We start from the raw sequence: 22,386 nt of genomic DNA, 5'->3' as shown, positions 1-22,386 counted from the left end.
TATGGGGCTATAGTATGGACAGACATTATCTATGGCTACATATGCAATCAGTGTTCTCTGTGTTTAGTCAAATAAACATACAGATGTAGGGTCTTAATTTGATCCCTCTTTTGTTGCTGAGAATGTTTCTGCACAGCAGGAAATGCAACGTTTTAGTATATTCGAGGTTTAAAAAGGCTTTTAAAGTTTGTGATTTCCACCTTAAAATGTCAGACTTGATTTGCCCTCATGAAAAATGTATCAACCCCGACAAAATAACGTCCATTAATTATAATCCACAAAATAATTTACATTTCCTGTTGCTGCAGGATTATTTTTCAAATAAAGATCCTACATCTGTATCATCATTTCAGCTAAAGCTCTCTTTACAAGTGTTTGTTCTCTCTGGTCTTACCTGATGAGTTGCTGATGGACTTAACCACTTCTGAACACAATGGTAGGAATCAGAGGACAGATGAGGAAAACCTCCTGGTTACACCTATAGGGAGAGAGAGAGAATTAAGAATGCGAGAACAAACAGAGAACAGTCATAATACACACACACACACACACACACACACACACACACACACACACACACACACACACACACACACACACACACACACACACACACACACACACACACACACACACACACACACACACACACACACACACACACACACACACACACACACACACCTGTTGCCAGATCACCATTCCCCCTACTCTAAATCATGTCCGTGGTTAAGTGGCTAGTTACTTTACCAGACTGACAGTATGTACTGAATAAGAGAGGGTAGTCTACTCAAACACAATGGTTGGATTAATGTTGCTGGCAGACTTATGGAGGACTACAGGTGGAGGGGTTAAGCTGATCAGTGTTTTCCCTGAAGCATGCTACTTAAACTGCAGTGTGGAGCAGTGGGCCAAGGCTGGAGGCTTTCATGTAGAAACCTCCCAGTTTGACTAAGAGTGTTTGTGAGTGATCCTATCTACTCTGTCTAGGAGTAATTAGCCCGGACTGTATTAAGCATCCCAATCTCTATAGCAGACTTCTATGGGTAGTACAATAGGACAGAGGGGCAATCCACAATTCCTACAACAAGTCCTCACATTATACACCAGTGACGAAGGGGCCCATGGGAGCATGTCCACCACAGATAAGAACAATGGGTTTGTTTGGCCCCCGCGACAGACAGACAGTCTGGTTCATAGGCTGGGAGTCTCTTCGGGGGGAGCTGGTTCTACATTCATCACCCCAGCACAGTCAGGGGCCCCTGGCAGGACCAAGTGCAACACGGCCATTCACACTGACCATCACAGCTACAGGGGAGAGGGGAGAGGGGGAAGACAGGAAGAGGGGAGAAGGGGATGAGGGGAAGGGGAGAAGGGTGACACAACCAACCCGACCAGGCCTGGGGATGTAGCCTTGTTTTTTTGCCAGAAATCCCCAGCAACATGTCAAAGTGAGTTTCTAGGTTTCTAAAGATTGTCCGTATTCACACAGGGGATGAGGAGAGAGGAGGTGGGGGGGCGTAGAGAGTTTGGGAAGGAATTTGCAGAGAGAGGAGAGAGAGAGGAGAGAGAGAGAGAGGGGGAGAGAGAGGGGAGTAAAGAGAGATGGGGAAGGAAAGATGGATGGGGGAAGGAGAGTGAGAGAGGGGGAAGGAGAGTGAGGGGGAGGGAGGGAGGAGAGAAAGTGAAAGGGGAGGAGAGAGGGAGAAACAAAGAGAGAGAGGGAACAAAAGAGAGATTGGGGAAGGAGAGAGAGAGGTGAGGGAGGAGAGAGGAGAGAGGGGGATGAGGGATGAGAAGGTTGGGGAAGGAGAGAGTTGGGGAGATAGAGAGATGGAGGAGAGAGGGAAGGAGAGAGAGAGATGGGGCTGAGGGAAGAGAGCGTTGGGGAAGGAGATAGAGAGAGGGGGTGAGGGAGGTGCGAAAGGGGGATGAGGGAGGAGAGATGGAATGAGAGAGAGAGGGTGTTGAGGGAGGAGAGAAGAGAGAGGGAAGGAGAGGGAGAGAGAGAGAGAGAGAGGGGTGGGTGTTGAGGGAGGAGAGGGGGGAGAGGGAAGGTAAGATAAGGTCACACAGAAAGCAGTGCTGCAGCAGTAGCAGTAGTGGAGCTTGGCTAAAAGAGAGGGAGGAAGGGAGGTAGGGAGGCAGGCAGGCAGGGAGGGAGGCGGGGGAATGGAGGGAAGGAATACAGAAATGTGATGGGAGGGAGTGAGAGCTTGAGGGAGAGCTTGAGGGAGAGCTTGAGGGAGAGCTTGAGGGAAGGTGAATGGAAAGGGGGAGAGAGAGAGATTTGGGGACATCTGCTCAGAGCAGCCATGACAATCAATCACAGGAGCAGACAGAAAATGTCCCCTTCACTGAATGCACCACAGCCAGCCTGGTTCAGGGATGGCTTGAAAGGTTCCAGGCTCACAGCAACAGCAGCCATTGTTTTGGCACAGAGAGAGTCAGTCAGGTACAACAGTAGCTGTCACTGAGCCTTGTCTTGGTCTGTTGCTAAGTGTTAGATCTCTAAGTTTAGAAAACACAAGCAGACAGATGGTTGTAGGGACATGCTCCCGAGCTGGAAATATTTAGCTCTAGACTGGTTTCAACTCGTCTAGCCTCACCATCATCATCAATATCATCATCCTCTCCATCTGTTGTCATTGAGTAGTGATTTGCACTAACCGATATGCTTGATCATTTATATGAATGAGAAAACACAGCAATAAACATATTAGTTTAGGTGTTGACATGGAGTCATTTATCAGACACTCTTATCCAGAGCCACTTACAGTAGGTTGTGAGTGCAGACATTTTCCTACTGTTCCCCCATGGGAATCGAACCCACAACCCTGGTGTTGCATGTGCTATGCTCTACCAACGCTTTTACAGCAATAAACATATGAGTTTAGGAGTTATAGCCTTTGCAGAAGAATGATTGAGTGAGATCTGTCTGAAGTGTTCAGTCCAGACTAAGTTTGTGTTGCTCCAGTCCTGGAGGTACAGTAAATCATATAGGAGATCTACTCAGAGAGGCTGTGCCTTCTGTCCTTCACTTAACCTTCGCTTCGCCCACATCCCTCATCTATAATTCTGTCAGCCAGCCCCCTTGTCCCCACGGACAGACTCCAGCTTCCCGCAGGCACACACACACATGAATGCACAGGCACGCACGCACACACACACACACGCACACACCCTGGTGTATGTTTAATTCATCAAACCACCAGTCAGAGTTAAATTAACTGGGGATTGTGGTTGAAATACCACTGCAGAGGGGGAGATAATGATGTGTCCATGTCTGTCCATTAGGGGGTGATAATGGTGTGTCCATGTCTGTCCATTAGGGGGTGATAATGGTGTGTCCATGTCTGTCCATTAGGGGGTGATAATGGTGTGTCCATGTCTGTCCATTAGGGGGTGATAATGGTGTGTCCATGTCTGTCCATTAGGGGGTGATAATGGTGTGTCCATGTCTGTCCATTAGGGGGTGATAATGGTGTGTCCATGTCTGTCCATTAGGAGGTGATAATGATGTGTCCATGTCTGTCCATTAGGGGGTGATAATGGTGTGTCCATGTCTGTCCATTAGGGGGTGATAATGGTGTGTCCATGTCTGTCCTTTAGGGGGTGATAATGATGTGTCCATGTCTGTCCATTAGGGGTGATAATGGTGTGTCCATGTCTGTCCATTAGGGGTGATAATGGTGTGTCCATGTCTGTCCATTAGGGGTGATAATGATGTGTCCATGTCTGTCCATGTCTGTCCATTAGGGGGTGATAATGGTGTGTCCATGTCTGTCCATTAGGGGTGGGGTGATAATGGTGTGTCCATGTCTGTCCATTAGGGGTGATAATGGTGTGTCCATGTCTGTCCATTAGGGGGTGATAATGGTGTGTCCATGTCTGTCCATTAGGGGTGATAATGGTGTGTCCATGTCTGTCCATTAGGGGGTGATAATGGTGTGTCCATGTCTGTCCATTAGGGGGTGATAATGATGTGTCCATGTCTGTCCATTAGGGGGTGATAATGATGTGTCCATGTCTGTCCATTAGGGGGTGATAATGATGTGTCCATGTCTGTCCATTAGGGGGTGATAATGGTGTGTCCATGTCTGTCCATTAGGGGGTGATAATGGTGTGTCCATGTCTGTCCATTAGGGGGTGATAATGATGTGTCCATGTCTGTCCATTAGGGGGTGATAATGGTGTGTCCATGTCTGTCCATTAGGGGGTGATAATGGTGTGTCCATGTCTGTCCATTAGGGGGTGATAATGATGTGTCCATGTCTGTCCATTAGGGGGAGATAATGATGTGTCCATGTCTGTCCATTAGGGGGTGATAATGGTGTGTCCATGTCTGTCCATTAGGGGGTGATAATGGTGTGTCCATGTCTGTCCATTAGGGGTGATAATGATGTGTCCATGTCTGTCCATTAGGGGTGATAATGATGTGTCCATGTCTGTCCATTAGGGGGTGATAATGGTGTGTCCATGTCTGTCCATTAGGGGGTGATAATGGTGTGTCCATGTCTGTCCATTATGGGGTGATAATGGTGTGTCCATGTCTGTCCATTAGGGGGTGATAATGATGTGTCCATGTCTGTCCATTAGGGGGTGATAATGGTGTGTCCATGTCTGTCCATTAGGGGGTGATAATGGTGTGTCCATGTCTGTCCATTAGGGGGTGATAATGGTGTGTCCATGTCTGTCCATTAGGAGGTGATAATGATGTGTCCATGTCTGTCCATTAGGGGGTGATAATGGTGTGTCCATGTCTGTCCATTATGGGGTGATAATGGTGTCCATGTCTGTCCTTTAGGGGGTGATAATGATGTGTCCATGTCTGTCCTTTAGGGGGAGATAATGATGTGTCCATGTCTGTCCATTAGGGGGTGATAATGATGTGGCCATGTCTGTCCACTAGGGGGTGATAATGATGTGGCCATGTCTGTCCACTAGGGGGTGATAATGGTGTGTCCATGTCTGTCCATTGGGGGAAGATACTGATGTGTCCATGTCTGTCCATTAGGGGAAGATACTGATGTGTCCATGTCTGTCCATTAGGGGGTGATAATGATGTGGCCATGTCTGTCCACTAGGGGGTGATAATGATGTGTCCATGTCTGTCCATTAGGGGGTGATAATGATGTGGCCATGTCTGTCCACTAGGGGGTGATAATGGTGTGTCCATGTCTGTCCATTAGGGGGTGATAATGGTGTGTCCATGTCTGTCCATTAGGGGGCGATAATGATGTGTCCATGTCTGTCCATTAGGGGAAGATACTGATGTGTCCATGTCTGTCCATTAGGGGGTGATAATGGTGTGTCCATGTCTGTCCATTAGGGGGTGATAATGATGTCAGGAACCTAGGAAGAAACCTAGAGAGGAACCAGGCTTGGAGGGGTGGCCAGTCCTCTTCTGGATGTGCCGGGTGGAGATTATAACAGAATATGGACAAGAACATGGACAACTCTGTAGGAGCTGTCCGTCTGTCTGTCTACATAATATGTAGCTGTCATCTGTCTGTCTACAAAATATGGAGCTGTCTGTCTGTCTGTCTCTACTATGGAGCTGTCCGTCTGTCTGTCTACATAATATGGAGCTGTCCGTCTGTCTGTCTCTACTATGGAGCTGTCTGTCTGTCTGTCTGTCTGTCTGTGTCTGTCTGTCTGTCTGTCTGTCTGTCTGTCTGTCTGTCTGTCTCTACTATGGAGCTGTCTGCCTGTCTGTCTCTACTATGGAGCTGTCGGCCTGTCTGTCTCTACTATGTAGTCGTCTGTCTGTCTCTATTATGGAGGTGTCTGTTTCTACTATGGAGCTGTCCGTCTGTCTGTCTACATAATATGGAGCTGTTCTTCTGTCTGTCTACATAATATGGAGCTGTTCTTCTGTCTGTCTACATAATATGGAGCTGTCCGTCTGTCTGTCTCTACTATGGATCTGTCTGTCTGTCTCTACTATGGAGCTGTCTGTCTCTCCCTACTACGGAGCTGTCTGCCTGTCTGTCTTTACTATGGAGCTGTCTGTCTTTACTATGGATCTGTCTGTCTGTCTCTACTATGGAATTCTCAGTCTGTCTCGACTATGGAGCTGTCTGTCTGTCACACACACTGCAGCAGCCTAGCCAAATGTGCCCAGCCCTTCCTACTCAGCCTCATCCCCAGTTTTATTCTCTCCTCAACAATCTACACATTCCCCACTCCCCCCCACATACCCCTACACTCCCCCCACATACCCCTACACTCCCCCCACACCCCTACACTCCCCCCACATACCCCACACTCCCCACACACCTCCCCCACTCCCCACACTCCCCCCCCCACACCTCCCCCACACCCACCCCACACCCCACACACTCACCCCCCCACACTCCCCACACCCACCCCACACACTCACCACACCCCCCACACTCCCTACACTCCCCACACACCTCCCCCCACTCCCCACACTCCCCCACACCCCCCCCCACACACCTCCCCCACACCCACCCCACACCCCCACACTCACCCCCCACACTCCCCACACCCACCCCACACACTCACCACACCCCCCCACACTCCCTACACTTCCCACACACCTCCCACACACTCCCCACACCCCCCGAACACTCCCCACACTCCACAGACTCCTGTCTCTTCTCCTTATCCCACTCCTTGTCTTATAAATCAACAGCCTTCTATCCTCTCCTCCCCTTCTTCCCTCTCTCCCAATCCTCCCTCTATCGTCAGGAGAGTGCCTGGTGGGACATATCTGAGAGGTGATGGATTGAAACGTAATCGTTCTGACAGGCAGCTCACAGGCCACTTGTAAAGGCACTGTATAAGCATGCAAGCGACCCACTGCCCACACACGGACACACACACAAACAGGCAAGCATGCACGCTTACATGCATGCACACACACACACACACACACACACACACACACACACACACACACACACACACACACACACACACACACACACACACACACACACACACACACACACACACACACAACCAACAACAACAACCACTCACCCACAAGTGATCATACACAACAACAACCACACACACACACACACACACACACACACACACACACACACACACACACACACACACACACACACACACACACACACACACACACACACACACACACACGTCCAGCCTTCCCATTATGGTATGTAAAAGACCAGCATACACTGTACTAGCAGGTACACACACTGTACTAACAGGTACATACACTGTACAGGGCCTGGAGGCAGCTCTACTTCAGAGAGTGGCCAAGTGTCAGAGGCCTGGTGTGAGTGGCCAGGTGTGAGTGGCCAGGTGTGAGAGGTCAGGTGTGAGAGGCCAGGTGTGAGCGGCCAGGTGTAAGTGGCCAGGTGTGAGTGAGTGGCCAGGTGTTAGTGGCCAGGTGTGAGAGGCCAGGTGTGGGAGGCCAGGTGTGAATGGCCAGGAGTGTGAGGCCAGGTGTAAGAGATCAGGTATTAGAGGCCAGGTGTGAGAGGCCAGGTATTAGAGGCCAGGTGTGAGAGGCCAGGTGTAAGAGGCCAGGTGTGAGAGGCCAGGTATGAGAGGCCAGGTGTGAGAGGCCAGGTGTGAGAGGCCAGGTGTGAGAGGCCAGGTATTAGAGGCCAGGTGTGAGAGGACAGGTATTAGAGGACAGGTGTGAGAGGCCAGGTATTAGAGGCCAGGTGTGAGAGGCCTGGTGTGTGTGAGAGGCCAGGTGTAAGAGGCCAGGTGTGAGAGGCCAGGTATTAGAGGCCAGGTGTGAGAGGCCAGGTGTGAGAGGCCAGGTGTAAGAGGCCAGGTGTAGAGGCCAGGTGTGAGAGGCCAGGTGTGAGAGGGCAGGTGTGAGAGGCCAGGTGTTAGTGGCCAGGTGTGAGAGGCCAGGTGTTAGAGGCCAGGTGTGAGAGGCCAGGTGTGAGAGGCCAGGTATTAGAGGCCAGGTGTGAGAGGCCAGGTGTGAGAGGCCAGGTGTGAGAGGCCAGGTGTAGAGGCCAGGTGTGAGAGGCCAGGTGTGAGAGGGCAGGTGTGAGAGGCCAGGTGTTAGTGGCCAGGTGTGAGAGGCCAGGTGTGAGAGGCCAGGTGTGAGAGGCCAGGTGTGAGAGGCCAGGTGTGAGATGTACAGACAGTCCAATAACAGCCTCAATATGTCCTTCTTCAAAAGCAACATTTACAGTGAGACATATGGTCTGCAACAAAATATTCAGTAGAGAAATAATGTATAGCACCTGGTATTCCACATGATGTCATCCCCTCCTCATCGACTGTATAACAGGCGGTATCATTAGATCACATGTTGGTGGAAGTCATGGCACAGAACACATATTGATTGTATTTCAATGGACCGTTGGCATCACAAAATATATTTCCATTAATGGACAATAAAGTTTGGTATCCATGCAGGCCATTTCTGCGACATGCTTCATGTTGTCTGTTGGATAAGTTCATGTTTTGAAACACAGAAGCACTGGGACATGAACATAACAATGGTCCTCTATCCCAGCTCTTAGTTAGTAACGAACCACCAACACGGAGCCCGCCCTGCTGCCAAGCTGTGACCTTCCTCCAAGGTCATGGGGTTGGCACCATGCCCCCTGCCTGGGTGAGAACACCCTGCTGGCATAGGGAGAGGGACACAGAGGGGCACTGCCCTGGTAGCAGAGCATGGGTGAGATAGAGAGGGAGGGAGGGAAAGGAACACAGGGATTTGTTTGTGTCCCAAAATGGGTGCGGGGGGGACACAGACGTCCCCCTCTGCGTCCCCCCAACCCTCTACTGCGTTCGCGTGTCAGCGTCTATTTGTTCCCAGGAAAGAGAGGTTGCCTCAGAGCATACCAGAGAGCGAGAGAGAGAGAGAGAGAGAGAGAGAGAGAGAGAGAGAGAGAGAGAGAGGGAGAGGGAGAGAGAGAGAGAGAGAGAGAGAGAGAGAGAGAGAGAGAGAGAGAGAGAGAGAGAGAGAGAGAGAGGGAGAGGGAGAGGGAGAGGGAGAGAGAGAGAGAGAGAGAGAGAGAGAGATGAGAGGGGACTGTGGATGTGACAGATGTCCTAACCTGGTGGCTCTGCAGGTACCGCTGGGGAGGGTGTGTGGTGAATGTGGGGAAGGTGGGAGTGTGTCTGTGTGGGTGTGTGTATCGGAAGGATGCAGTCACAAAAGGACACACTCACAGACACAGACACACACAGACTAGTGCTGAGCGATTAGTGCTTTTTGAGGTTGATTCGATTTCGGTTTTGATAATTGTTTTGAACATTAAATGCACTATGCATTATGTGGGTTGAATGCTGTAACAACACAGCACATAAACAATGAATAAAAGTCCCATGATGGTAGTGACCGACCATTACTGTGCATCACTAACCAACATCTATTCACTTTACTTAAATGAAATATTCCAGTTGTTGTGTATGTTACATTAGTTTCATTTGATGACTTTATTATTTCATTTCAAGTCATCGTCTCCTCTCTATAGAACTGCTGCCTACGCGGTGTGACAAAAATCACTATTTTAGAGGTTCTTCAAAGTAAATAAGGCATACATTTATGACTGTTGAATACCAACGATCAATCACTCAGATCATGTATTTTCAGGAGGAGAAACCTCGTGAAGAAACTGCTCTCTCCTTCTCCAACGCACATTCTTCTGTCTCTTTCACGTAGCAGGCGTAAAACACAGGCCGTGTTCGAGAGGATCAAAACCGTAATGCATCATGGGTAAATGATGACTGACTGATTGATCTAAAAAATAATAATGAATAGTTATTTATGATGCAAGGGGATTTGTAGATCAGTCGTGCAATGGATCATGTAATTACCATGTTTTCTGTGTTAAACTATGTAGAATCATGGCTTGTTGGAAACTACAACTCCCTACTACATCGCACAGTTCGGGCTTGATCAGATTTATCTGTAGAGTAACTGTGCAATGTGCACATTAGGCTCAAATCCCCCAAAATAAAAAATAATCGGTTTGGTTATTCGCTCAACACTTAACACACACTCAACACTCACACACTTAACACACACACACACACACACACACACACACACACACACACACACACACACACACACACACACACACACACACACACACACACACACACACACACACACACACACACACACACACACACACAGAGGCAGGGGCCCATGCAGCATTACATCATCCTCCTGTGCGTCACAAACTCCAATACTGTTTGCTGCTGTATGTGATAGTGGTAAACAGTGGGTCATGTCCCAAGCTTTCGTAGACAGCCAAAGATGGGGGACAATATGAGAAATGTGTTGTGTGGTTTGTGTAAATCCCTCAGAACCACCGACAAGCATGAAGCATCCTCCCACTCTAAGACGGCTCAACATAACATCTCTTTCACTCACACTTCAGTGCTTTGTCTAAAGACTCAACAATTGAGGAAAAATGTCATCAACTTGTGTGAGTCTCCTATCTCCTCAAACACACACAGCGCGAGGAGAGTCGCCGGGCTGTCCTAGCGCTTGAATAATCAATGCCGTCTAGACACTGAGCGTCACTACATCTCTCTGAGAGGAAAACAGGACTCCTAACACACAGCTGCAGAAGCCACTCTCACACACACATCCACTACTTTCACTGCATATCAGTTATGTCAGAAACAATCACTGCTGGCTGTAATATATAGATCATGTTCTTGGAAGCTAACAAAAGGGAGATACTGTATGTCTGGTCCAGAAAACATTCTGCTTATTAGGGATTCTGATTGTTAACCTCTTACCTGACATATCCAGCAGTAAGAGAATGAGGGGAGAAAGAAGAGAGGGAGAGGGAGAGAGAGAGAGGGGGGGCAGAGAGGGAGAGAGAGAGAGGGGGGAGAGAGAGAGAGAGGAGAGAGGGGGGAGAGAGAGAGGGGGGGAGAGAGGGGGGAGAGAGAGAGGGGGGGCAGGAAGGGGAGAGAGAGAGAGAGAGAGAGAGAGAGAGAGAGAGAGAGAGAGGAGAGAGAGAGAGAGAGAGAGAGAGAGAGAGGGGGAGAGAGGGAGAGAGAGAGAGAGAGGGGGGGGCAGGAAGGGGGGAGAGAGGGAGAGAAAGAGAGGATAGAGAGAGAGAGAGAGCGAGAGAGAGAGAGGGGGATAGGGGGAGAGAGAGAGGGGGATAGGGGGAGAGAGGGATAGGGGAGAGAGAGAGAGAGAGGGGGAGAGGGGGATAGGGAGAGAGAGAGCGAGAGAACGAGAAAGAGAGAGAAATGCTAGCAGCATAGCAATGAGCCGGCAGTTTTTCAGCAGCCTGCTAGCCTGTATCCACAGACAATAAATTGACACCCTGCATTTGTGTCTCGTCACTCTAGTCGGCGTCTAGTCACGGGCGGAATACACAGACACAGACTCTTTGACCTGTTGGAGCTCGGAGCTTAAGATTATCACTGTACCCTGCATTTACATCTTCAACCTTGTGACTAATACACTCTCTACATCTCTAAATCTACACAGACACACACACAGACACACACAAAGAGACACACACAGAGACACACACACACCTTACCTGGCGAGATGGGGCAGCTATCTTTCTGCGATTTTGTCTGCAATGATTTGGGTAAGGGAGGAGGCTTGGAGTCCTGCAGAGAGAGAGAAAGAGAGAGAGAATGTGAGGGAGAGAGAAATAAAAAAGAGAGTCAGTCAGAAATTCAGTGGTAGGTGAGAGACACGACTCAGAGAGACTATCCACCGGTAGGAGAGAACACACACACTCCCTCACACACGCACCAGCACACAGCCTCTGAAGTGTGGGCTCGCACTCCCACTCACACACACACACACACACCCCCTGAGCCGCGAACAAGCCAAAGTATGATGCTGCATCAGAGAGGAGGAAAGGAGAAAAGAGGGGGTTGGGTTGGGAGGAGTCTCTCCATGGCTGAAATTGTGTGTGTGTGTGTGTGTGTGTGTGTGTGTGTGTGTGTGTGTGTGTGTGTGTGTGTGTGTGTGTGTGTGTGTGTGTGTGTGTGTGTGTGTGTGTGTGTGTGTGTGTGATATGCCAGTGAAAGATTGAGGGTGAGGGGAAAATGGAAGCTGCATTTCTAAAGGCCACGGGGTTTGTTTCATCTCTTCAGCCCAAAAATGTGTGTATGTGTCCATAAAAGTGCACCTGATTGTGTGTGTGTGTGTGTGTGTGTGTGTGTGTGTGTGTGTGTGTGTGTGTGTGTGTGTGTGTGTGTGTGTGTGTGTGTGTGTGTGTGTCCTTACAAGTGTGCACTAATGTGTGTGTGTGTGTGTGTGTGTGTCTGTGCGTGCTGTGCGAGCATATGTGTGTGTGTGTGTGTGTGTGTGTGTGTGTGTGTGTGTGTCCTTACAAGTGTGTCTAATGTGTGTTACAAGTGTGCACGTGCGTGCGTATTTGTGTGTGTGTGTGTGTAAGTGTGTGTAGTTACGTGTGTATTGAGTAGGGTTGCAGGGCTTTACCCAATGCCTCATGCTGAATCATTTTTCTTTCCCTGTGCTAATTTGTAGGCAGGGCTGACAGCGGCAGAGAGACAAAGAACTACACTGAAGAACCACACAGACAGAAAGAGACAGAGAGGACTGTGGAATCACACAGACAGAGAGAGACAGAGAGGTCTGTGGAATCACACAGACAGAGAGAGACCGAGAGGACTGTGGAATCACACAGACAGAGAGAGACCGAGAGGACTGTGGAATCCCACAGACAGAGAGAGACAGAGAGGTCTGTGGAATCACACAGACAGAGAGAGAAAGAGAGGACTCTGGAACCACACAGATAGAGAGAGACCGAGAAGACTGTGGAACCACACAGAGAGAGAAAGAGAGGACTCTGGAACCACACAGATAGAGAGAGAAAGAGAAGACTGTGGAACCACACAGAGAGAGAAAGAGAGGACTCTGGAACCACACAGATAGAGAGAGAAAGAGAAGACTGTGGAACCACACAGAGAGAGAAAGAGAGGACTCTGGAATCACACAGACAGAGAGAGAAAGAGAGGACTCTGGAATCACACAGACAGAGAGAGAAAGAGAAGACTGTGGAACCACACGGACAGAGAAAGAGAGGACTGTAGAATCTGCAGTAGCACACTGCTAATACTACTAATACAGCCTGCTGAAATCCTCCTCCCATTACACTAACCTCATACCACACAATGAGATGCAGTGAAATCTCTGCAGTAGAGATACTGTATGTGACATTGTGACCCAGTGTCGGCGGCTTACAGTTGAACAGCTAGTTGCTATGATATCCATTTCTTAAGGAGTTTATCCATAGAAACCATATCACCTATTCATTTATTAAGGAGTTTGAAGTAGAAACCACAGCACCGATCCATTTGTTAAGGAGTGTGTCCATAGAAACAGTAGCACCGATCCATTTGTTCAGGAGTGTGTCCATAGAAACAGTAGCACCGATCCATTTGTTAAGGAGTGTGTCCATAGAAACAGTAGCACCGATCCATTTGTTAAGGAGTGTGTCCATAGAAACAGTAGCACCGATCCATTTGTTAAGGAGTGTGTCCATAGAAACAGTAGCACCGATCCATTTCTTAAGGAGTGTGTCCATAGAAACAGTAGCACCGATCCATTTGTTCAGGAGTGTGTCCATAGAAACAGTAGCACCGATCCATTTCTTAAGGAGTGTGTCCATAGAAACAGTAGCACCGATCCATTTGTTAAGGAGTGTGTCCATAGAAACAGTAGCACCGATCCATTTGTTAAGGAGTGTGTCCATAGAAACAGTAGCACCGATCCATTTGTTAAGGAGTGTGTCCATAGAAACAGTAGCACCGATCCATTTGTTAAGGAGTGTGTCCATAGAAACAGTAGCACCGATCCATTTGTTCAGGAGTGTGTCCATAGAAACAGTAGCACCGATCCATTTTTGTTCAGATCCATTTGTTCAGGAGTGTGTCCATAGAAACAGTAGCACCGATCCATTTCTTAAGGAGTTTGTCCATAGAAACAGTAGCACCGATCCATTCCTTAAGGAATGTGTCCATAGAAACAGTAGCACCGATCCATTCCTTAAGGAGTGTGTCCATAGAAACAGTAGCACCGATCCATTTGTTAAGGAGTGTGTTCATAGAAACAGTAGCACCGATCCATTCCTTAAGGAGTGTGTCCATAGAAACAGTAGCACCGATCCATTTGTTCAGGAGTGTGTCCATAGAAACAGTAGCACCGATCCATTTGTTAAGGAGTGTGTCCATAGAAACAGTAGCACCGATCCATTTGTTAAGGAGTGTGTCCATAGAAACAGTAGAAAGTGTGTCCATAGAAACAGTAGCACCGATCCATTTGTTAAGGAGTGTGTCCATAGAAACAGTAGCACCGATCCATTTGTTAAGGAGTGTGTCCATAGAAACAGTAGCACCGATCCATTTGTTCAGGAGTGTGTCCATAGAAACAGTAGCACCGATCCATTTGTTAAGGAGTGTGTCCATAGAAACAGTAGCATCCATTTGTTAAGGATCCATTTGTTAAAGAGTTTCCATAGAAACAGTAGCACCGATCCATTTGTTAAGGAGTGTGTCCATAGAAACAGTAGCACCGATCCATTTGTTAAGGAGTGTGTCCATAGAAACAGTAGCACCGATCCATTTGTTAAGGAGTGTGTCCATAGAAACAGTAGCACCGATCCATTTGTTAAGGAGTGTGTCCATAGAAACAGTAGCACCGATCCATTTGTTAAGGAGTGTGTCCATAGAAACAGTAGCACCGATCCATTTCTTAAAGAGTTTGAAGTAGAAACCACAGCACCGATCCATTTGTTAAGGAGTGTGTCCATAGAAACAGTAGCACCGATCCATTTGTTAAGGAGTGTGACCAGGATCCACGTAGCTCCGATCCATTTCCTATAAGGAGTGTGTCCATAGAAACAGTATCACGATCCATTTGTTCAAGGAGTGTGGTCCAAGATACAGGGATCCAGGAAGGAGGACCATGGAGTAGCACCGAGGAGGAGTGTGTCCAGGAGAAACAGTAGCAGATCCATTTGTTAAGGAGTGTGTCCATAGAAACAGTAGCTCCCGATCCATTTCTTAAGGAGTGTTTCCTAGAAACCTGATCCAAAGTAAGTGGTTGTTCAAGACGAGGACAGACCAGGATAGTGGACCAGGATAGAGGACCAGGATAGTGGACCAGGATAGTGGACCAGGATAGTGGACCAGGACAGACCAGGACAGCCAGGACAGACCAGGATAGTGGACGAGGACAGACCAGGACAGACTAGGACAGCCAGGACAGACCGGGACAGTGGACCAGGACAGTGGACCAGGACAGTGGACCGGGACAGTGGACCAGGACAGTGGCCAGGACAGTGGACCAAGATAAGGGAGAGGGAAGGAGGACAGTGGACCAGGACAGTGGACGAGGACAGACCAGGATAGTGGACCAGGACAGACCAGGATAGTGGACCAGGACAGTGGACCAGGACAGTGGACCAGGACAGTGGACCAGGACAGACCAGGACAGCCAGGACAGACCGGGACAGTGGACCAGGACAGTGGACCAGGACAGTGGACCAGGACAGTGGACCAGGACAGTGGACCAGGACAGTGGACCAGGACAGTGGACCAGGACAGTGGACCGGGACAGTGGACCAGGACAGTGGACCGGGACAGTGGACCAGGACAGTGGACCAGGACAGTGGACCAGGACAGTGGACCAGGACAGACTAGGACAGCCAGGACAGACCAGGACAGTGGACCAGGACAGTGGACCAGGACAGTGGACCAGGACAGTGGACCAGGACAGACTAGGACAGGACCGGGACAGTGGACCAGGACAGACCGGGACAGTGGACCAGGACAGTGGACCAGGACAGTGGACCAGGACAGACTAGGACAGCCAGGACAGCCAGGACAGACCAGGACAGTGGACCAGGACAGTGGACCAGGACAGTGGACCAGGATAGTGGACCAGGACAGTGGACCAGGACAGACCAGGACAGTGGACCAGGACCAACCTCAGCCTAACTCTCTAATAAACATGTCACTGTCTCAGAATTTCAGGTCATCATCCTCTTCATGCCCAAAAACAATAGTGATGGAGTGAAAACACGCAACATTAACAATGGTCTAGATGACATTTCTACAGCAAACATCCTAATAGGAGTGCTGCCTAAGCCTCATATAGCAGTAGTCCTAGCCCAGCAGAAAGGAATGATCCCCCACCTCTTCCTATTGACTAACTCAGTGAGTTAAAGGGGTAAGGGGGTGAAAGGGTTAATGAAACCCCAGTGAGGTGCAGACAAAGTCCTGTCAACACCGCCTCTGAGCAGACCCATGCCAGCCTTGATTAGAACCTGCTGCAGCAGCTAAGTGCTAACGCTAAGCTAACGCAAAGCCATGTTCCTTGTGAGTTAGCGTAGCCGCTAGCAGCTAATCTCCCTCAGCAGCCACTGGGGAAGCAGCTGCCGCACAGCGGCAATCTGCTCCCACATTGTCAACAGACAGGCAGAGACCGGCTGCAGCCACCACACTGCATACTAGGTCTTCACACTTTGTTTACCTACCAGCACTGTGGCATCTGCTCCTCTTTAGCCCTAGACAAACACATCACTAAATGTTAGCTCAGTGTGTTAGCAGCTAGTTAGCGACTAGGCTAGTGGTTTCAGCCTGAAGGTGTTGTAGAACATGCTAAATGGTTCATAGGGGTCTCAGAAGAAGCGTCTCTGAAAGAGACATACATGAATTTCTATGGTGTTCAGGAGTTTATTATGGGCTCAAATCCCATTGCTGAGCTCCAGGCTAATCTCAAATTAAAAGGTAATCCCATTGGCAGGATTGGAGGGTGCAGGGGGTGATAGAGACAGTCAAATTGAAGTCAACACTGTGATCTGGATTAAAGGAGCAGATCATATCATCTCAATTAAACTAGATGATCGTTTTCTGAATCATCCAGATATGTATTACAGATTAAACTCTACTTTTGTGAAGCAAAGACAACCCCAAAAACATTGGTGAGCATGTGACTATTCCTTCAACCACATCTACTGATGACTCATACATAGGGCACCTAACCCTCCTTCCATTCTATACTGTTGACATTGTTTTGAACATGGTTAGGAGTGGTAGGGAAGATGTTTGATGTAAAGAGTGCTGTCTAAGCCATTCAGTTTGCAGTTCCTCTCCAACACTTGTATCCTGTTTACACCTTTTGTCAAACAATCCCTTTTCACCTGTAGGGATGAGCCTATCCATCCTCCATCTCTCCATAACCACTGACAGCAACTGTTCCTCTGACACCTGTTTGTCTGGGTAATCCTACCGTAGGAAGCCTTCCTGGACCATGTTGCATCACAGAGGCTCCACCAACCAACATGGCATCAGCAGTGGAACTGTAGCTCAGCTGAGCAGCAAGGATACTTTATGGATTCCCTTGAGAATCTAATCTAGCTGTGCAGGGCTGGAGGGTAGGAAAACAAACTGGTGTCTGAATGACTGTGGTTTAGAGGGCCATTACTGCCATGTAAGAAATGTGAATACTGCTATTGTGCCACTCAGAGTGTAATCTCAGGCACTAGACAATTCCTCCCCAAACTGTAGCCTGGGAAACTGAGCAAGGGATACCTCATAACATGATGCCACAGTAAATCTCCACTACCAGACACGGGTCTGGATATTGACAGACACTGACATCTCTCTGTATGCCAACTCATTAGTCATGGTCAAGGCCATGGTCATTGGTCAGGTGTCTTAAAGGGATAGTTCACCCAAATATTAGCATTTTCCACACGTCATGTCCAAATCACCCAAAAGTATCTCAAATTGACTGTAAAGCTAGACAAAGTCACTTGTGCAAACAGTGCCAGAGAAACTAAACCAAAGCATTTTTTTATTTTCATTTTATTTAACCTTTATTTAACTAGGCAAGTCAGTTAAGAACAAATTATTACTTACAATGACAGCCTAGACGGCCTAAGCATGGATTGCTGTCATACCTTGTCCATAGATTTACAGGGTAAGGAAAGGAAGGAAATAGGTTTGGGTAAACTAGCCCTTCACAGAGTCATACAGACTCAGACACAATAAGGCTGACTGACGCCTGCTAGCTAATGACTCAGGATTGACTCATTAGTATCACCTAGTAAAAGGGGATTCCTTGATTTGCTTCCTACTCATACAGCCCACAGTCGATGCTTTGGTCAGGCTGTCCATCACCAGCGTCTCTCCTACAATCCTCCATTTGGTTCGATCCTTTGGGGTTGGATACAGGCTACCTACTAATGCCATTTGGATGAATACAAATTAAATCAAAATTTGCAGAAATGTGTAAAAATGAATGATGAGTAAAAATGAACCTTCTATATTTAATTAGATGTTAAGACCTCATCCTGGCTTTTAGAGGTCAACAAAGCATACCAAAACAAATAGTGTAAGTTGTCCAGAAGGATTTGAATCTCAGGGATATAATATGAAGACAGTCAGAGGGTAGACCCTGTGGTGAGATGGGGTTGTGATCTGTACTAAGCCCACAGCACCAGCCCTGTGCCCTGTACCCCAGCATTGTACCCCAGCCTTGAACCCTAGCCCTGTACCCCAGCCCTGTACCCTGTACCCCAGCCTTGTACCCTAGCCCTGTACCCCAGCCCTGTACCCCAGCCTTGTACCCCAGGCTTGAACCCTAGCCCTGTACCCCAGCCTTGAACCCTAGCCCTGTACCCCAGCCCTGTACCCCAGCCTTGAACCCTAGCCCTGTACCCCAGCCCTGTACCCCAGTCTTGTACCCCAGCATTGAACCCTAGCCCTGTACCCCAGCCTTGAACCCAGCCCTGTACCCCAGCCCTATACCCCAGCCTTGTACCCTAGCCCTGTACCCCAGCCCTGTACCCCAGCCCTATACCCCAGCATTGAACCCTAGCCCTGTACCCCAGCCTTGAACCCTAGCCATGTATCCCAGCCTTGAACCCTAGCCCTGTACCCTAGACCCAGCCTTGAACACTAGCCCTGTACACCAGCTCTGTACCTCAGCCCTGTACCCCAGCCTTGAACGCTAGCCCTGTACCCTAGACCCAGCCTTGAACCCTAGCCCTGTACCCCAGCCTTGAACCCCAGCCTTGAACCCTAGCCCTGTACCCCAGCTGTACCCTAGACCCAGCCTTGAACCCTAGCCCTGTACCCTAGCCCTGTATCCTAGCCACAGCCTTGAACCATAGCCCTGTACCCTAGCCCTGTACCCTAGCCCTGTACTTTAGCCCTGTACCCTAGCCTTGTATCCTAGCCCTATTTAGGTAAGTAGAGAATGATATGTAAGTAGAGGGGGATAGGTAGGTAGAGAGGGATAGGTAGGTAGAGAGTGATATGTAAGTAGAGGGGGATAGGTAGGTAGAGAGTGATATGTAAGTAGAGGGGGATAGGTAGGTAGAGAGTGATATGTAAGTAGAGGGGGATAGGTAGGTAGAGAGTGATATGTAAGTAGAGGGGGATAGGTAGGTAGAGAGTGATATGTAAGTAGAGGGGGATCGGTAGGTAGAGAGTGATAGGTAGGTAGAGAGTGATAGGTAGGTAGAGAGTGATAGGTAGGTAGAGAGTGATAGGTAGGTAGGTAGGGAACAATATATTCTATTTTGGCTCTACTTGAGTGAGAATGGTTTCCAGATGGTTGACCATTGGAAGTCCCTACGAGGTACAGTATCTGCTCTGCTGCATCCCTAACAGTCAACATGAAAAACTAATAAACATTTTCTGTTTTCCCATAAGAACCCTGAGAATATACATTCTCTGTCCTGTCCCTAGCCAAGAACACACAGCAAATACACTCATTGGCCAAGCACGTGGGGTGAAGCTGTTAACACAAATCTAGAGCTGCAATGACAAGACTGACTGTTGCCAATTTCAATCCTCAATATCCCAAATGGAACCCTATTCCCTATATAGTGCACTACTTTAGACCAGAGTCTATGAGGTGCACAACTTTAGACCAGAGTCTATGAGGTGCACAACTTTAGACCAGAGTCTATGAGGTGCACAACTTTAGACCAGAGTCTATGAGGTGCACAACTTTAGACCAGAGTCTATGAGGTGCACAACTTTAGACCAGAGTCTATGGGGTACACAACTTTAGACCAGAGCCTATGAGGTGCACAACTTTAGACCAGAGATGAGGTCACAACTTTAGACCAGAGTCCATGGGGGACTTTGGACCAGAGTCCATGGAGTACCACTTTAGACCAGAATGGGGAATTATGGGAGGGTGCCATTAGGGATGCATCACTTATTTAACTGTAGGACTGGCAGAGGCCCATAGACTGCCACTGAATGGAATTATGGGAAAGTCCTGACTCTCTCTTTCTAACACACACACACACACACACACACACACACACACACACACACACACACACACACACACACACACACACACACACACACACACACACACACACACACACCAGGGAGTGAGCTGCTGGATGAGGAGTCCATAGACCGTGTCTGTCTCCCTCTCTCCCACCATTTCTATCATTCCCATGTTATTCCCTCATTCTGCTTCTGATACAGGCAGCACACAGGAAACTCCTCATTCTGCTGCTGATACAGGCAGCACACAGGAAACTCCTCATTCTGCTTCTGATACAGGCAGCACACAGGAAACTCCTCATTCTGCTTCTGGTACAGGCATCACACAGGAAACTCCTCATTCTGCTGCTGATACAGGCAGCACACAGGAAACTCCTCATTCTGCTTCTGGTACAGGCATCACACAGGAAACTCCTCATTCTGCTTCTGGTACAGGCATCACACAGGAAACTCCTCATTCTGCTTCTGATACAGGCAGCACACAGGAAACTCCTCATTCTGCTTTTGATACAGGCAGCACACAGGAAACTCCTCATATGGGAAATATGCCTCTGAGAGGCCCATTTAGAACAGAGGCAGAGGGATTTGGAAGGGGAGCGGAAGTGTAGAGAGGGGTCATGTTTATGACACGGAGGAGGGAGAGGGGTGATGCAGAAAGGGGGAAGAGAGGGGGAGAGAGGGGGAAGAGAGAGGGTGGAGAGCGTTCAACTGGTTTTATGGAGTTTCATAAACTTGTATAATATGTGTTAGGGCGTGTGCCTGCCAGTGCGTATGTGTGTGTGTATATGCGCACACGTCTGTGGGTTTGAAATGGTGCATGTGGTGTGTGTGTGCGTGCCCGTATGTACTCCCCCATGTGCACGTTTTACGGCAACCACCGGGTGTAGCCCATGGGCTTTGAAGTGTCTCTAAAACACAGGCTACTGTAGACCATCAAGTGGATTCCAGATGACTCACAGCCTCAGAGGCCATGCAGGCCAATGGAAAAACAGCAACATCACTTTCTCACAGAGAAACACTGCCTGACCTGACACTACCCCAGAACAGGTTAGTTTAGCTGACACTACCCCAGAACAGGTTAGTTTAGCTGACACTACCCCAGAACAGGTTAGTTTAGCTGAGACTACCCCAGAACAGGTTAGTTTAGCTGACACTACCCCAGAACAGGTTAGTTTAGCTCATACTACACCAGAATGTTAGCTTAGCTCATACTACCCCAGAATATGTTAGTTTAGCTCATACTACCCCAGAACAGGTTAGTTTAGCTGACACCCCAGAACAGGTTAGTTTAGCTGACACTACCCCAGAACAGGTTAGTTTAGCTGAGACTACCCCAGAACAGGTTAGTTTAGCTGACACTACCCCAGAACAGGTTAGTTTAGCTGACACTACCCCAGAATATGTTAGTTTAGCTCATACTACCCCAGAATATGTTAGTTTAGCTCATACTACCCCAGAATGTTAGTTTAGCTCATACTACCCCAGAATGTTAGTTTAGCTCATACTACACCAGAATATGTTAGTTTAGCTCATACTACACCAGAATATGTTAGTTTTGCTCATACTACCCCAGAATGTTAGCTTAGCTCATAGTTTAGCTCATACTACCCCAGAATATGTTAGTTTAGCTCATACTACCCCAGAATATGTTAGTTTAGCTCATACTACCCCAGAATATGTTAGTTTAGCTCATACTACCCCAGAACAGGTTAGTTTAGCTGACACTAAACCAGAATATGTTAGTTTAGCTCATACTACCCCAGAACAGGTTAGTTTAGCTGACACTACACCAGAATATGTTAGTTTAGCTCATACTACACCAGAATATGTTAGTTTTGCTCATACTACCCCAGAATGTTAGCTTAGTTAGTTTAGCTCATACTACCCCAGAATATGTTAGTTTAGCTCATACTACCCCAGAATATGTTAGTTTAGCTCATACTACCCCAGAATATGTTAGTTTAGCTCATACTACCCCAGCACAGGTTAGTTTAGCTGACACTACACCAGAATATGTTAGTTTAGCTCATACTACCCCAGAACAGGTTAGTTTAGCTGACACTACACCAGAATATGTTAGTTTAGCTCATACTACACCAGAATATGTTAGTTTTGCTCATACTA

The 22,386-nt window shown here is 48.3% G+C and overlaps 1 protein-coding gene across 1 annotated transcript in view; it reads right to left on the bottom strand.

The window, feature by feature from the left end:
* LOC135543152 (microtubule-associated protein 2-like) overlaps nucleotides 1–22,386 on the bottom strand; it is a 93,848-nt gene that overhangs the window by 45,142 nt on the left and 26,320 nt on the right. The window contains 2 exon segments of the mRNA XM_064970233.1: nucleotides 395–478; nucleotides 11,502–11,574. The gene's annotated coding sequence lies outside the window, so the exon portion shown is untranslated.

The sequence above is a fragment of the Oncorhynchus masou genome, chromosome 7 (genome assembly GCF_036934945.1).
Source record: "Oncorhynchus masou masou isolate Uvic2021 chromosome 7, UVic_Omas_1.1, whole genome shotgun sequence".
NCBI classification, from domain to species: domain Eukaryota; kingdom Metazoa; phylum Chordata; class Actinopteri; order Salmoniformes; family Salmonidae; genus Oncorhynchus; species Oncorhynchus masou.
Note: the sequence above shows the minus strand (reverse complement) of the source record. Positions and strands in the feature narration are given on the sequence as shown.